The sequence below is a fragment of the Eretmochelys imbricata genome, chromosome 20, assembly GCF_965152235.1.
Source record: "Eretmochelys imbricata isolate rEreImb1 chromosome 20, rEreImb1.hap1, whole genome shotgun sequence".
Taxonomy (NCBI): Eukaryota; Metazoa; Chordata; order Testudines; family Cheloniidae; genus Eretmochelys; species Eretmochelys imbricata.
In genome coordinates, this window is record NC_135591.1 from 6,754,693 (window position 1) to 6,767,733 (window position 13,041).

Sequence of the window (13,041 nt, forward strand, 5' to 3'; positions counted from 1 at the left end):
TCTAAAAAAATCCTTCCCCCCAAGATTATAAGTCTAAATAAGACAGAATTTAAAGGACTGCACAGTCTAGAGTCAACCTAAATCTCAGATTTGGTTGCCCATCAGAAAATATGTTTCCTACCCCGCCGGCAAGTTGTCACTTCAGTCCCATGATGTGCTTTTGCTCTGAAACGTGACTGGCTAAAAATGGCATCTCCTTAGCTGGCCTGCTCTGTGTGTGTGTGTATTGGAATCAGAGCTGTGAGGGTCGTGACAAAAATGAGAAGGGGGAGGATTTGTTGCATTTTGCTCATCTTAACTCTGCAGAGCCAGCCCAGCTACAGGAGGGAGAGCTCAGGTCTATTCTGCATCATCATTGTTATTATTTATATGTATTAGCATAGTGCCCAGGAGCCCTAGTCATGGACAAAGATCTGTTGTGCTAGGCACTGTACAGTGATTAAACAAATGCAACATTAACAGAAAGAAAAGGAGTACTTGTGGCACCTTAGAGACTCACCAATTTATTTGAGCATAAGCAGAATTAATATCATATTGCCGCTATATAAATCCACACTACATTCATATCTTCAATACTGCGTGCAGATGTGGTCGCCCCATCTCAAAAAGATATCTTGGAAATGGAAAAGATACAGAAAGGGGCAACAAAAATTATTACGGGTATGGAACAGCTTCCTTACAAGAAGAGAGAAGACTGGGACTTTTCAGCTTGGAAAAGAGATGACTAAGGGGGTGAAAGTAAATACGGAAGTGTTATTTCTGCTTCTCATAACACAAGAACTAGAGGTCATCAAATGACATTAATAGGCAACAGGTTTAAAACAAACAAAAGGAAGTATTTCTTCACACAATGCACAGTCAACCTGTGGAACTCCTTGCCAGAGGAAGTTGTGAAAGCCAAGACTATAACAGGGTTTAAAAAAGAACTAGATAAGTTCATGAATTAGTCAGGATGAGCAGGGATGCAAAACCAAGCTCTGAAGTGTACCTCGCCTCTGTTTGCCAGAAGCTGGGAATGGGCCAACACTAGGTAAGGCGGAATTCTAGGCTACCCTAAGCTGTATGGTTATGACACTATCTGACCCCCCTGCTGGATCCCAAGGCCATAGAGCCCTTCAGCCAAATGGATGGTATTGAGATGGGGGACTATGACCTGTTCAAACAGGCTTTGCTGCTGAAGTTTGAACTGACCCCCGAGGCGTACAGGAAACGATTCCGGGGTGTACGCAAGACCCCAGGTGTCACTTAGAAGGAGGTCACCAATCTGCTGGGGGAATATCTCCGTAGGTGGGGGAAGGGCACAGGGGCCACTACCGCAGAGGAGGTGTGTAACCTGGTGGGGTTGGGGCAGCTGTATGACAGGTGTGTGCAGGGGTCTGGACACAGAGAATGGCCGACACCCTGTTTCCTGGCCACTGAGGGCCTGGGCCCTTCCCCCCTGCAAGGTGAGAGCTAAAGGGTTGGAGAACAAGGGAATCAGGTGAGCTCCTGGGCCGGGAAAGGAACAAAGCCCAGAGGAGGAGGGGCTGGAGGGAGTTTCAGTTTGGGGCTGGCTGGGACATGGAGTGAAGGGCAGATGTGGTTGTCCGGCTCACTGCCCCCCAAAATGGACCCAGCTGAGGGGTCCTGTTCTCTGCACCTACCAGCTCTGTTTTAGACCATGTTCCTGTCGTTTAATAAACCTCTGTTTTACTGGCTGGCTGAGAGTCACATCTGACTGCGAAGTTGGGGTGCAGGACCCTCTGGCTTCCCCAGGAGCCCCGCCAGAGCAGACTCGCTGTGGGAAGCGCACGGAGGGGCAGAGGATGCTGAATGCTCCGAGGTCAGACCCAGGAAGCTGTGTGAGCTGTGTGTCCTGCAGACAGTCTGCTCACAGACAGGAGACTTCCCCAGAGTCCTGACTGGCTTCATGGGGAGCAGTTCCAGAGCATCGCCTGGGGACTCCATGACAGCTATCAAATCCCCCCTCCCTCTTCTCTTCTGCAGACAAAATAACCACAGTTCCCTCAGCCTCTCCCCATAAGTCACGTGCCCCAGCTCCCTACTCATTTTCATTGCCCTCCGCTGGACTCTCTCCAATTTGTCCGCATCCTTTCTGTAGTGGGGGCCCAAAACTGGACACAATACTCCAGATGAGGCCCTCACCAGTGCTGAATAGAGGGGAATAATCACTTCCCTCGATCTGTGGGCAATGCTCCTACTAATGCAGCCCAATATGCTGTTAGCCTTTTTGGCAACACGGGCACACTGCTGACTCACCTCCAGCTTCTCATCTGCTGTAACCCCAGGTCCTTTTCTGCAGGTCCTTTTCACCAGTTCCTTATCCACCTTTCAATTCTCAGATTAAAGCCCATCTTCTCCAATTGAACTAATAATTTCCCAATTGTATCAAATGCCTCACTGACATCCAGATAGATTAGATCATTGGTTCTCAAACTGGGGGTCACAACCCGGTTAAGTGGGGGGGTCACGAGCCCTGACCCCAGCAGGCGGCTGTAAGTTGCGAGCCCTGACCCCTGCACCAGGCTGTCAGCCCTGACCCCTGTGTGGAGCTGTGGGGCTACGAGCCCCAACCCGGGCACACGGCTGTGGGTCCCGACCCCTGTGCTAGGCTGTGAGCCCTGACCCCGGTGTGCGGCTGTGAGTCCCGACCCCGACCCCTGCGCCGGGCTGTGAGCCACGACCCCAGTGTGCAGCTGTGAGTCCTGACCCCAACCCCTGGGCCGGGCTGTGAGCCCCAACCCCGACAGGGAATCGTGGTTGCGAGCCCCGACTCCAACCCCCACACAGGGCTGCAAGCCCAGACCCCAACCCTGGCCAGGAGCGGGGCTGTGATCCCTGAGTCTGACTGCCACATGGGGTTGCAAATGCTGACCCCAACCAGGAGTGGGGCTGTGAGCCCTGAGCTGGGGCCTCCAGGACGCTGTGAGCCCCGACCCCTGTACTGGGGTTGTCAGGCAGAGCTCAGCCATGTTGAGGGTTATCAGCCGGGAGCACACACAGGGTTGTCAGCCCCGAGCCCCGCCACCCGCTGTGTTTTAGTCTTAATTTAAAAGCAGTGCGTAAAGGTAAATTCATTTTAAGCCATAGGGTTTAAATTTAGTATTTAACATAGTGTTAAATATCAAAAATGTGTTTTTAATTTTTAAGGGGGGGTCGCACTCAGAGGCTTGGTGTTCGAAAGTGGTCACCAATACAAAAAGTTTGAGAACCACTGGATTAGGTCTACTGCATTTCCTTTGTCTAAAACCTCAGTTATCTTCGCAGAGAAACAGATCAGGTTGGCCTGGCAGGACCTACCGATTGTAAAACCAGGTTGTATTTTATCCCAGTTACCGTTCACCTCTTTGTCCTTCACTACGTTCTCACTCAAAATTTGTCCCAAGACCCTGCAGACAGTTGAGGTCAAATTAAAAGGCCTGTAGATACCTGGACCACGTTTTTTTCCATTTCTTAAAAATAGGAACTATATTAGCAATTCTCCACTCCCCTGCCCCGAGTTTACAGAGTCATCAGAAATCCTTGCTATTGGGCTTGCAATTCCATGTGCCAGTCCCCTTACTATGCATGGATGGAGCTTATGGGGTGCTAGGGGCTGCAGTGAGTGGGGTGGGAGGACCCAGTAGGGGGCACTTGCCCCTTCTAGTCTGTGCCGGCCCCAGCATAGTGCTCAATTTGTGCTATTTTGGGGGTTGTAAATCTAAGTTTCTGAGCGCTTGTCACTAAGGAGCCCATGTGCAGTGCAGTCTGGTCATAGAATCATAGAATATCAGGATTGGAAGGGACCTCAGGAGGTCATCTAGTCCAACCCCCTGCTCAAAGCAGGGCCAATCCCCAATTTTTGCCCCAGATCCCTAAATGGCCCCCTCAAGGATTGAACTCACAACCCTGGGTTTAGCAGGCCAATGCTCAAACCACTGAGCTATCCCTCCCCCCCGGCTCCCTGACCCAGCTCCCCACGCTCTGTGCAGCGCAGTGCAACTAGATGTGGGATTCTTCACTTGTCCTAATCTACTGTGCTGTGTGGCTGTTAAAGAGATGCTCCGTCCCACCCCAGAGGTGGCTGCATCTCAGTGCTGGGCAAAGGATCCCTGTCTAAATAGCCCCGGCACCCCACCCCAGAGGTGGCTACATCTCAACCCCAGGGATGAACTGAGTGACTGGAATACAAGTGACTCTAGTCCTGGGAGTGACCAGGGCTGCTGGGCCTCTTGCCAGGGAGCTGGGCAAGGCCTCAGCAGAGATTGGGGCCCTGGGGTGGTGCAAGGCCGGGGCCGAGATTCTTCTGGCCGTCGGAGCCCAGTAACTCAGTCAGTGCCCCGCTCCCAGCCAGCCCTCCCCATTCACCGAGCCCTTTGTGCCAGCCATGTCGCTCTGAGTCGCACTAGGTGCCACTCGATAGGTCACCTACAATCACACGGTTTCTTTTCGGTGCCTCAACTGCGCAGCGGGTAATGAGCGGTGGATAACGGATTCTCCAGGCCACGACTACAGACCTGCTCCCCCGCTGTGCCAGGGATGCCCCGCTGGTCCCATCTCTGCCCCAAGAGCCTCCCCCCGCAGTCCCTGGCAGGGAAGGGATTGCCCCACTGCCAGTGCCCAGCAGGCCTATGTGTGACATGAGTTTGGGGGTCTCAACCCCGTCCCTAGGGGGATGGGTCCATGCTTTGACGGGCATTAGCTGACAGCCAAAGACTGGCCAAGAGTGCCCTCCCCGCCTTCTCGGGCAGGGCAAGGGGTGGAGTACAGAGTGATCTGCTGTGGGGCCCAGGCCCTCAGTCTCTGGGGCTGGCAGCACTGCCCCAGCGATGAACCTCCCCCAGGGGCAGGGAGCAGCTGCCGGGTCCAAAGCATACCAGCAAACACTGGCCATTCGGCACCAGCCAGGGGAAGGTCTCGCACCCAGGCCATTCTGGATCAGAACCGCGTGTGGGGAGATGGGAGCTGAACACGGACCCCTCTCCAAACTCCCAGCAGCCCCCAGAGCCTCGTCCCTGCGATCCCTCTAACGCCATGGGCACAGGGACCCTCAGCCAGCATCCCCATAGGGCCCAACAGTGGGGAACCCAGCCCCTTACCTGGCTGGCACCTCCCACAGCCTTGACGCTGGCCCCAGTTCAGCCCAGTTCCCCCACTCTGCAGGGCACTGGAGAAGCCTCCACTGGCAGCTTTGCCGCTGGCATTCTGTGGCAGCTCCTGCCGAGGCCCCAGGGCCCACGCCGGGCAGCGCTGCCCTCCCAGGGGGCTCGTTAGCCAGGGCCATGCAGAAGCCTGGGGCCCAAAAGCCAACCATGGCTCCCCAGCCGGGAGCGGGTTTCCTTGACACCTGGGTTCCCCAGGGGGCCAGATCCTAAAGAGCAGGAGGGGAAGATGCAGAAAGAGGAGAGCTGTGCACGGGGCCATGGAGCGGGGGGAAGGGACAGAGAGACGTTTAAACCAGAGGGGCAGAGGGCGCGCCCCATCTTCCTCAGAGCCCTGGGCTGGCCTGTGCCCCCTGGCCCCAGGGGTGGGGGCTGGAAAGTGACTTGCCTTGCCCCAGAGTGCCAAGGCCACTGGCTGTACCGGAGAGGCAGTGCGGCTGCAGGAAACGCCCCCCACCCCCTCGAGCCGGGCTCCATGGGGCCAGGATTCAGGCCTGGGGAGCTTTGGGTCTTGTGGAGGGGACTCCAGCACTGGGGAAAGGGCCAGCTCGACTGCCCCAGAGCCCAAGGCTTGCATCACACCCCCATCCCCCACGCCAACGGCCCTGCCCTGAAGGGACCCATCTCGGGGCAGAGCGGAGCTCAGGCTCTGTAGCCCCAGCGTGCCGGTCCCACAGCCGGCAGGCAACGCGGGTGCTGCCCCAACAGGAACTGGACTGAGCCCCTCTCCACAGCCACCCCCACTGTCAGACACTGCTCCCCTGGGACAGATTCGAACCCGTGCCCCAGAAAGGAGAGACGCCCCCTACCCCTGCCAGCCCAGAATATTATTATTCATCTTATACAGCACTGTCCAGCAAAACACTTCCCAAAGGAGGTCAGTGTCATCATCCCCACTATACACATGGGGAAACTGAGGCAGAGGGCAGGGAAGGGATTTGCTCAAGATCACCCAGTGGCAGAGTAAGACATAGACTTCCAGTCTGCTGCATCTCAGTTCAGTGCTTTACCCACTAGACCACACTGCCTCCCTTGAATCATAGAATCATAGAATATCAGAGTTGGAAGGGACCTCAGGAGGTCATTTAGTCCAACCCCCTGCTCAAAGCAGGACCAATCCCCAATTAAATCATCCCAGCCAGGGCTTTGTCAAGCCTGACCTTAAAAACTTCTAAGGAAGGAGATTCTACCACCTCCCTAGGTAATGCATTCCAGTGTTTCACCACCCTCCTAGTGAAAAAGTTTTTCCTAATATCCAACCTAAACCCTCCCCCACTGCAACGTGAGACCATTACTCCTTGTCCTGTCATCTTCTAAAAGAAGACTCTGTGGCCATAGCTCGGGAGCGGCTTTCCCTCCACGCACTGCCAGGGGGAGCCAGGAGATGTTTAGTATTGTCTGTCCCAAGTGTGGGGAGGCACGAGCCACCCCGGGTCCCACACAGGTGCCTCTGTCCAGATGGCAAGAAGGCCGAGCGGGCCCATCAGCTTTGGTGCCCCTCTTGCGCCCCAACACTCAGAAGTCACTAGTCAGGCCTCAAAATCATGAGATTTGCTTAAAAAATCACAAGATTTTAAGATTTGTTTGCATTCTGGCATGGCTGTGTTTGGGAGGAGCGAGGTCTGGGGCTTCTCCTCCACGCCGAGGGTGGGCACTTTATCTAACGAAAGTGAAGATTCTTCGTTACTGATCCCATTCCAACTCACCCACCCACCCACGGCTGGGCTCACCATGCAGTGATGGGCGTTGGCAACGCTGGCCATTTAAGGGTTAAAGTGTGACAGGGCGTTGGTCTACCTTGGCACTAGAAGGGCAGCAGGAAGAGCAGCAGCCCCACAATTGAGCTGCCTTGGAAATTTGGGGGGGTGCGTGGAACCCTTATGTTTTCACCCCTTGCAAAAAATTTTCAAAAGCCAAAAATGTATATGTGTGTGTGTGTGTGTGTAGTTTTTTCCATCCCCTCCCATCCACTTTCCAGTAGATGAGAAAAGGACAAAGGGCAGAGAAAGGGGGGAGGGAGGGGTAATTTTTCGAAGGCTTTTTTTAAATTGCTCATCAAAAACCTGAAATGTTTAGAAAGAAGCAAATTTTGTCTACAACACTGTCAAGAAAAAGGCCAATTTACCAACAAAAAAGCTCAGGCTTTAGTTTAAAGAAGAGCGAAAGAAGCAGGGCTGAAATAGGTACAGAATATAATGAAAGGAGGGGGGTGCTCCTATTTGCCCCCCCTTCACCTGCCCCAGTGTTGCAAGAGCAATGGGATGCTCTGTGAAAACAAATGTCAAGGGAAGTTACATAATTAGCCAGGGGAACTCACTGCCACTAGATGTCACTGACATTGCGAGCCTGGCAGGATTCAAACAAGGATGGTGGGGGGGTGGGGGAGCAAGGGTGTCAGGACAGAATTTAGAAAACAGGGCACAAGGCCACTGCTGACTGTCAGGATGAGGGGGATATGCCCCCCTTCCCCCCCTCCCCCGACTGGTTATGTCATCATTAGCCACTAGAGGGGGTTCTTGCACCTTCCTCTGAAGTAGCTGGTGCTGGGGCGGCTGGCCCCATTGATCTGGTTTGGGGAAGGAGGCAGCAGGGAGAGGGCGGGGTACTGGGCTAGATGGGTCCTGTGACGCTAGCAGACCAGGTGTCAGCTCATGCCCAGGCCCTTAGGCCTCACTGAACACTGACAAATGCAGAGCTTGACCCAGCCTGTGTGTTGGCCGTGTGACAACAGCTGCTGATCAGCGTGTGTGGAGTGTTTCGACTTGTGGAATTGCTTGCAGGATTGATCTCTCCCATAACCTCTGTAGCCCGTGGTATAAAGTTAGAATGAACGTTTGCATCGTAAACCTCTGTAACTGCTCCACACCACTGAGTTTGCAAGGCAGCTTACGTCCACCTAACACTGCGTCTACACTAAAATTTGGCTCCCGCTGATGTAACTCACCTGCTTTGCCGACTTAATCATGCCACTTCCCTCAGTCAGCGTAGTTAGGTCAATGCAGTGTCAGTGTACGTACTGCGTTGCTTACATCGACTGTCCCGCAATGCCCCACACTGACAGTACAATCGATACCACACACCACAGACACAAGGAGCCAGGTGTACACACACACAAGTGCTGTAACTACTGTGGCGGCTGCACGCAGGGCGATTTGATTTTGTAGTGTAGCCATGGCCTGTGTAACTCCCTCAACAGGGGAGAAGCATGAATTAGTGTAAAGTGCTGGGCCTGCCCATTGAAACCAAACGAGCCATTGCGAAATATCCTTACTAATTGCCTTTCTTGTTAGATATTTTACTGCGTGTGTGTGTGTGTGCGTGTGTGTTCTCCCTGTGTGCTGCCCCAGCTCTGTGCAGACAGCCAGCACAGCAGACCTTGAGTGAACCGCCCAATGACCACAAGATCCGTTAAGGGACGAAGGCACCCGGCCAGGTTTATTGTTGACAAGGCATGCTAATAGCACCTGGCAGACTCTACGAGGATACTAAGACATGTATGCCTGTGACAATGGACGCAGCTCAGTGAATGGCAGGACTTTCCATTTCCCCCTTGGCTGGACCAACACATTCTCTCAGAGATACCCTGATACAAACAAGCTGCCCCTCTGACTTAGATACTGCCCTCTGACCTGGCTAGTTATTGTCCACTTTTTGTACATGTTGGTTTGATTAAAACATTTGTATTTATTATGTTGCTATTTGACCTTATCTTTTAGGAGGGCTCAGTGTGTTCCTGTTATCCTTGGGGAATGTTTTTGTGCCATTCTTGATATTGTGGTTTTTGTACCACGCTTCTGGAATGTGTTTGTGTGAGTCCTTTGTGCCGAGCACTGTCCAGGACTGCACGTTTCTGCACCATCAGGGCTGGGCTCACCAGATTCTGGGAACGTGCAAGTGGGCAGGGCCTGACGTTTGCTCACAGCAGGGAGAGGGGATACTGGGCTGGATGGACCCTGTAGGAATCAGCCAGGCTGAGTTTCCTGCAGGGCAGAGGGAGGTGAGTGGGCCTCGTTAGATGCAGCCTGGGAGGGCTGGCTGTGGTGAGGGGGCTCTCAGGCTTTGGGGGGGTTCTCTGCAACAGGCTGTCTCTGTGACTGATGCTGATCACACTACACTGCCCCCTTCTTAAAGCCCAGCACAGCCCAGCCCAGCCCAGCAGCTGGAGCCCACCCAGTAATTAGGAAATGAGATTTAATTTCAGGCAACAAAATGCCACGAAAGTGGCGGGTGAGCCGGCTTTGGGCTGCGCGGTAAGATGATAAGCAGCATCACACGGGCTGGTTGCATAATTGTGAACTTGGCTCAGGCCGGTCGCCTTCCCCGCCCCCCCGCCCAGCCCTGGAGGTTGGGGGCCGACTCTGAGGAGGGCTGGGGACGAGATGCTGGGTCCGTGCCCGGGAGAAGGGGTGTGCGCTGGGCATCATTCTGGGATCGCTCAGCCCCCAGCATGGCCAGGCCCAGGGCAGGGGGCACTGGGCCGCAGTCCATACGCACAAGGGATGGGCAGGTTGGGGACAGGGCTAGCTCAGCCTGGGTTTGGTGAACTCCGATCTTTAGACAATATTTCCTCTAGGGCCCATTGGATGCACCTGTGCTGCCTACAGGGGGCACTGCCGCTGCATGGGGGTATCACCCACCTGCACCTCCTGCCTCCACTGCCCCACCCCAAATCACCCCCTGGCCCCTCCACCCATGCACTGTATACAGCTTGCAGTCACTGTAAACCTCTCTCCCTCCTGCTACCCCCACTGCCTCCCCCCAGCCCTGCTGTAAGCCCCCCAAGTCACCCCGCTCTGCCCCAAGCAATCTCCCTCCAGCAGGGTCTGCATGCAGGTCTCTGCAGGATGAACTTTTCTGCAAGCCTGGTGCAGCTTCACCTGTCCCTGGGTCCCAGCTCCGCCCTAGTCATGATCCCCCCAATCCAGGCCCAAAGGTCTTGGGGGCCCTGGCACAGCTGGCACTGGGAGACAGGGGCATCTTGGCACCCCATTCCCATCAGCCCCCAGGGCTGGGACCAGCAGTGATCAGCTCCCCCAGGCCCACTGCGTGGGCTGATGCATGCAGCCCTCTCCAGCTGCCCTCACCAGGGCCTGGGGCAGAGCATGGCAGAGCCAGGGCAGAGGGGTGGGCCTGTCTGCTGGACCCACCCTTCCTCCTGGCACCGACCAGGCCCATGGCCAGCTGTCTCAGGCCTGCACCCCCCTCATGCTTCTGGGGGCAGGCTGAGGGGTACAGCGTGTGTGGCTGGGGTCCCCCTTGCTCAAGGTGCAGGCCCGGGGTGCACACGGAGCCCCATGTAAGGGCAGCCATGGGGGGAGCTGGCGAGCCCACAGTTGGGCAGGTGTCTCCACCGGAGCTTTTTAATTCCGCGCCCCCAATTCGCCACCCACCTGCCTGGCAGCCGCGCAGCAATTATCCAAATGGCTGTTAATAGCGGCTGATAATTCCCCACGGGGATCAGGGGTGGAAAGCTCCGCAGCTGAGCGGATTGGGGCTGGGCCCGAGCAGCAGATCCGAGGTGCCAGGGTCTCTCACCCCGTCCACAGCAGGCACACAGTGCTGGCAGGGCTCGTTTGCCCAGCAGGGAGACAGGAGCTGGCCCAGGGGGAGGGGAAACGGGGCCACATGGGCTCTATGGGACTGACCTGGGCCGGGGCACGTTCCCCAGCAGGCTGCGTGTGCAATTATTAGTAGGAGCATGAGGGGAGAGAAGGATGGGCAGAGCAAGGGGGGCTGGGAGGCAGGACTCCTGGGTTCTGTGCTGAACTCTGGGAGGGGAGTAGGGTCTAGGGGTTAGATCAGGGGCTGGGAGGCAGGACTCCCGGGTTCTGTGCTGAGCTCTGGGAGGGGAGTAGGGTCTAGGGGTTAGATCAGGGGCTGGGAGGCAGGACTCCTGGGTTCCATGCCCAGCTCTGCCCCCAAATCCATGTGAGTCACTCCCGCTCTGGGTGTCTGTTATTGAGGTTTCGTGTCACACGGGTGCTGCTGGGCATTTTCCAAGCCCCCTTGGGGGGCTGGGATCGTCTTTTGCCAAGCCTGGGGCACTCTGAGGCTGGCAGGTGCTGGGCAGCCATGGCAGGGTGAGATGGGTAGGGGCACAGGAGGGGTGCAATGCAGAGTCTGGGCTGCAGGGATCACATAGGCTGAGAGTGCCTGACCTGGCTGGACCCCTCGTGCTGCGGAGAGGAACTGCATTTTCTCCCTCTGCCTGTCTCCCACCCAGGGCAGCCCCCAGCTGGGCAGGGAAGCAGCCACCTGCCCTCCCGTGAACCAGCCAGAGGCACTGGGCTTGAAGGGGTGCTAGCCTAACGTGGCCTAGGCCAGGCCCAGATGATCACAAACAGGGCGCATCCAGCCAGGCCATCCCTGCGCCAAACCTGGCTCAGTCCAGGCCCCAACCCATGGCTGCATGGCCAAGTCAGTGCCCTCCAGCCCCCAGCCCTCCCCAACTGCCTGCAATAGCCGTGCTGCTCTTCCCCCCAGGCCCCCTGCCCCCTCCCTCCCCCCCACTGGCCTGGCTGGGACACTGCAGGTCAGGGCGGGAGGGGTCACAGGCAACCAGAGCAGTGACTCTGTGCATCACGAAAATCTCCCGGGTCCTGGGTAAGGCGGGTTTGGTCCTTGGCACAGCGCAGCTCACAGGTCTGAAGCCTCCTTCCCACCTCATGGGGTGCGCGACCCTGTGCAGCTGGCTGAGTGCCCCCTGGGCACCAAGGGAGCAGGGGATGGGCTGGGAGAGGGCAGGAGGGGCCACAGCCTGCGAGCAGGTTGAGAGGAGAAGTTAGACAACCCCCAACCCTCATGAGTGATGGGTCTGATCCCCCACCACGGTCACCCCTGCTCTGGGCCCTGATCCCCCATACTCCTCCGGGTCCTGGGGCAGGTCCTTGACCTGGCACTGGTCTCTCACTGTCTCCAGCTGGTGGGGGGTGGGGTTGCTGATGACGCTAACCCCCATGCCCAGTGACTACAGAGGCAGGACGAGTCTCCGAGCTGAGCCGGGGGAGCAGGGTGCGGGAAGGGTAGGAGAATGGGGCTCTCTCACAGCCCCTCCTTGTCTCCTTTCTCCCTCCAACGAGGGGGGGGGTTGGGGACACTGCCACTGCACCCCCAGCTGTTGGCACAGGCTAGAGGGTGCCAGAGGGGAGGCCTGGCCTGGCTGGCGGGACGAGCCTACACAGCTGCTCACACAATGCAGGTGCCAGCCAGGGCCCCAAGGGCTGGGGGCCAGCAGCAGCCAGGGTGGCGGGACCCTGGGGCAGCTCTAGACACAAGAGGATGGACGAGGTGTGGGTTGGGGCAAAGGCCAGGCCCTAGAGGGGGACCAAGGAGGCAGGTGTTCTGTCCCACATCTGAGCGGGAAGCAGGGGCTAGTGGTTAGAGCAGGGGCTGGGATGCAGAGGACTGGGTTCCAGCGCTGATTCTGGGAGGGGCAGGGGCTGGATGGGTATGGTTCCCTCTGGGGGCCAGCCTGGGGGCTGGGCCCTGGTGCTTGCTCAGTGCCTGCCCCAACCCACACTTGCTGGGGACCCTATAGCTGGCTTGGGGGGACTCCTGGGGCTCCCTCCTGGTCCCTCTGGCACACGGACCAGAGGCAGAACAAGGCAGTAGGGGCAGGGGGACACAGGGAACTGTGGAGGTTCTGGGGCACGGCTGGGTGAGGCAGCACTGCACCAGCAGGGGGCGACCACAGGCCAGAGCAGAGCAGCCCCCAGGCCCTGGTCCAACAGTGAAAGGAGCAGCCACTGCCCCACCCTGCTCCCGGGTGCGGGGAGGCGGCGCTGGCCGGGTGACTCGGAGCCAGGACGCCTGGGACCTGCAGCAGGGCTGGAGGGGGAGCTGGGGAGATCCCGCTCCCTGGGCCCTCAGCCACCCACCCTGCCCTGTCCCCTCCCTTCCC